This window comes from Chlorocebus sabaeus, chromosome 1 (genome assembly GCF_047675955.1).
Source record: "Chlorocebus sabaeus isolate Y175 chromosome 1, mChlSab1.0.hap1, whole genome shotgun sequence".
NCBI classification, from domain to species: Eukaryota; Metazoa; Chordata; class Mammalia; order Primates; family Cercopithecidae; genus Chlorocebus; species Chlorocebus sabaeus.
Genome location: NC_132904.1, coordinates 68,918,762 through 68,923,005, shown reverse-complemented (window position 1 = coordinate 68,923,005; position 4,244 = coordinate 68,918,762).

Below are 4,244 nucleotides of genomic sequence, written 5' to 3'. Positions count from 1 at the left end.
TTGGGGCCATTATTTGATGTTGTCAGATTTTCAAACGTTTGTCCATTTTGGTGGGTAGGGAGTTGTAACATGTTTTCATTTTGTATTTCCCTAATGACTCATAAAATCAATCACTTTTCATATGCTTATTGGCCATCTGGATTTCTTGTGCTTGTTCAAGTATTTTGTCTATTTAAAACATTTATCTGTAGAAATCCTTTTTTATATTCTAAGAAGTGATAGACTGAACTGTACCCACCCTAAAATTCTGTGTTGACACACTAACCCCCAATGTGACTGTATTTAGAAATAGGGGCTCTAAGGAGGAAATAAAGGTTAAGTGAGGTCATAAGGGACTAGCCTTAATCTGATAAGGCTGGTGTTCTTATAAAAAGAAGAAAAGACACCAGAGCTGTCTCTCTGGAAAGGCCATGTGAGGATACGGCAAGAAGGCAGTCATCTACAAGCCAGGAATAGAACCCTCATTAGGAGCTGAATTTGCTAGTAGCTTAATCATGGACTTCTAGCCTTTAGAACTGTGAGAAGATAAATATGCATTGTTTAAGCCACGCAGTCTATGGTATTTATTATGGCAGCCTGAGCAGACTAAATCATAGATGTGAGCCTTTTGTCAGTTATATTTATTGCAAATATCTTCCCCCTTCTCCTCACCTCCTGGCAAACTGCAAGAGCAGCTGTCATGGTTATCTATTGCTGTGTAACAAACAATAGATAGTAACAAACTCTTACCCAAAGCTTAATGACTTATAACAACAATAATCACTTATTTTGCTCATGAATCTGCAATCTGAGCAATGTTTGATGGGGCTGATTCATCTCTGTACCACACAGCATTAGCTGGGGTGGTTTGACTGGGGCTGGAGAATCCCCTTCCAAGATGGCTAGCAAGCTGGGGCTGGCTATCACCTAAGAGGTCAGCTAAGTCTGTAGGCCAAGGTGCTCAGTTGCTCTCCACATAGGCTTAACCATGGGTCAACTCCAACTTCCTTCCAGGAGCATGCATCTCAAGAGACAGGAAGTGAAAGTTACTAGTGTCTTAAGACCTGAGCCTGGACAATGGCATGGCATCACTTCTGCATTATTCTATTTAAGCAATCACAGCACCTTCCCAGATTCAAGGGAAGGGACAAAGACCCCACATCCTGATAGAAGGTATGTTAAAGAATTGGCAGACGCCAAAATCTTGGTGTTTTCTGAATTTGCAGCCCTTTTCTGTACAGGCCCATGATTGCAAAAGAAAAGCACTACTGGCTGGGTGCACTGGCTCACACCTATAATCCCAGCACTTTGGGAGGCTGAGGCGGGCAGATCACGAGGTCAGGAGATCGACACCATTCTGGCTAACGCGGTGAAATCCTGTCTCTACTAAAAATACAAAAAATTGGCCGGGCGCGGTGGCTCAAGCCTGTAATCCCAGCACTTTGGGAGGCCGAGACGGGCGGATCACGAGGTCAGGAGATCGAGACCATCCTGGCTAACACAGTGAAACCCCGTCTCTACTAAAAACACAAAAAACTAGCCGGGCGAGGTGGCGGGCGCCTGTAGTCCCCGCTACTCGGGAGGCTGAGGCAGGAGAATGGCGTAAACCCGGGAGGCGGAGCTTGCAGTGAGCTGAGATCCGGCCACTGCACTCCAGCCCGGGCAACAGAGCAAGACTCCGTCTCAAAAAAAAAAAAAAAAAAAAAAAAAAAATACAAAAAATTAGCCGGGCATGGTAGTGCGCATCTGTAGTCCCAGCTACTCAGGAGGCTGAGGCAGGAGAATCGCTTGAACCCGGGAGGCAGAGGTTGCAGTGAGCCGAGATCACACCACTGCACTCCAGCCTGGGTGACAAAGTGAGACTCTGTCTCAAGGGAAGGGAAGGGGAAGGGGAAGGGGGAAGGGGAGGGGGAATGGGAAGGGGAAGAGGAAGGGGAAGGGAGAAAGGAAGGAAGGAAGGAAAGAAAGAAAGGGACTCGTACTAATTAATGGTGCTCTTATTCTTGCATCCAAACTCCATGGAAATTCTTATGTCTTGTCCTTGCTACCTATCCTTGCTACCTATTAAGAACCTTTTCACATCCCCAAAATCTGGCTTGTTTTTCTGATCTGATACCTTCTTGCTATCCACTACATCCCCATCACAATAACTAGTCATCTGAAGTGTTATGACCTCAGTAAATCAATTCTAAATTCCTTAGCATTGCTCATAAGGCTTCTCACAAGCTAATTCCAGCCTACCTTTCAACCCCATACCCCATCACTCGATCCCTTCTGTCCCGTGCATCCTGAGTTTGTGATGGCACAGACGAGTAGACTTTCTATAGAAGAAAAGTAATTGACCTCCCAAAGTGCTGGGATTACAGGCATGAACCGGTGCACCCGGCAAGGAGTGCCTTTCTTTTGCAGTCATGGGCCTGTACAGAAAAGGGCTGCAAATTCAGGAAACACCAAGATTTTGGAATCTGCCAAAAAAAAGTATTAATAATAATAAATAATGTCATAACTTGGTGTTTTTTTTTTTTTTTTTTTTTTTTTTGAGACAGAGTCTTACTCTGTTGCCCAGACTGGAGCGTAGTGGCACAATCTTGGCTCACTGCAACCTCTGCTCCCAGGTTCAAGTGATTCTCCTGCCTCAGCCTCCCAAGTAGCTGGGGTTACAGGCACCCGCCAGCAGGCCCAGCTAATTTTTTGTATTTTTAGTAGAGAAGGGGTTTCACCCTGTTGGTCAGGCTGGTCTCGAACTCCTGACTTCAGGTGATCCACCCACCTCGGCCTCCCAAAGTTCTGGGATTACAGGCGTGAGCCACTGCGCCCGGCCATGACTTGGTGCTCTTATATCCTCTTACCTCTATTGGAAATGCCAGTCTCTCTTTACCAAACACAGTAGTTCTCAAATATGTTGCTTTCAGGATCCATTTACACTCTAAAAAGATTTGATATTTAATGAAATTATTAATTTTTACAACTTCATCAAGGATATTCTTAAGTGGAAGTAGTAGTTGAAAATTCTTACTACAGGGGTGCGGCAATGAAGAATTCGACGACTTCTGGTACAGTGGGGTCTGCTGCTCTGATTCCTACTGAGGCACTAGCAGTTTTTCTCACCTTCGCTTTTGTACCATCAGGAAAATGTCAATACAGCGAAACAGCAAATAATACCAGTGTTATTCCAAAAATAGTTTTGACCTTACAAATTCTCTCCAAAGGTTTGGGGACCCTCAGCGTTCCACAGACCACACTTTGAAAACCATTGACTTCACAATTTCTATTCATTCTCCAAAGCCTCCCTAAAAGTTTCCTCCCCTCCAAGCATTCCTCTAGGAATGCTAGTCTGCCTAGTCTCCCAGGCAGTTGCTTTTCCCTCTGGAATCCTGCAGCATCCTGAGCTTAGTTTCATTCAAACATTTATCACAAAGAATTATAAACCTTTTTTTTTTGCAGGGGGGACAGGTTCTCTTTCTGTCACCCAGGCTGAAGTTCAGTGGTGTGATAATGGCTCACTGTAGCCTCTACCTCCTGGTGTCAGCCTCCCAAGTAGCTAGGACTACAGGTGCATACCACCATGCTCAGCTAATTTTGTGTGAGTTTTTTGTAGAGATGGGGTTTTGCCATGTTACTCAGGCTGGTCTCAAACTCCCAGCCTCAAGCAGTCCTCCCAGCTTGGCCTCCCAAAGTGCTGGGATTACAGGCATGAACCACCGCATCTGGCCTCAAATTTGTCTTTTTACTTGTGTCTTCCCCATTAAACTTAGAGCCTCTGGAGGGCAAGAACTGTTTGCTCATCTGAATGAGCTGGAATGTTAAATACAATCCTACTGGAGGCCAGAAGATAACCAAAAGGTCATCAACACAGAGTAGTAGTATTTCAAAATCTCATTCCCAAAATGCTACCTGTTCTCCTGGGCTTGAAGACCCCTCTTACCTGGCTTCCTCCTATCCCTGCTCCAAAATCCCTCCAGATCTGCCCTCTTAGACTTCTGGGTTCCTTAAGAGAGGAGAATTCAAGAGAGTTCAAGAGGGTTCAAGAGAGATAATTCACCCCCTCCCTCCATTCCTCTGTGCCTTTCCATTCAAGGAAATAAATAACAGAATCTAGCACAATAACCACAGCATTCAGATACTACCAAGACCACGCACAGACTATCACTATCACTGGGGAAGAGATTGATGGGAAGGTACTCTCACAAAGAGCAGTAGAACAGAAGAGAAGGACATAGACTGGTGAGAACATGAACATTGTTTTACAGGGACATAGAATAGAA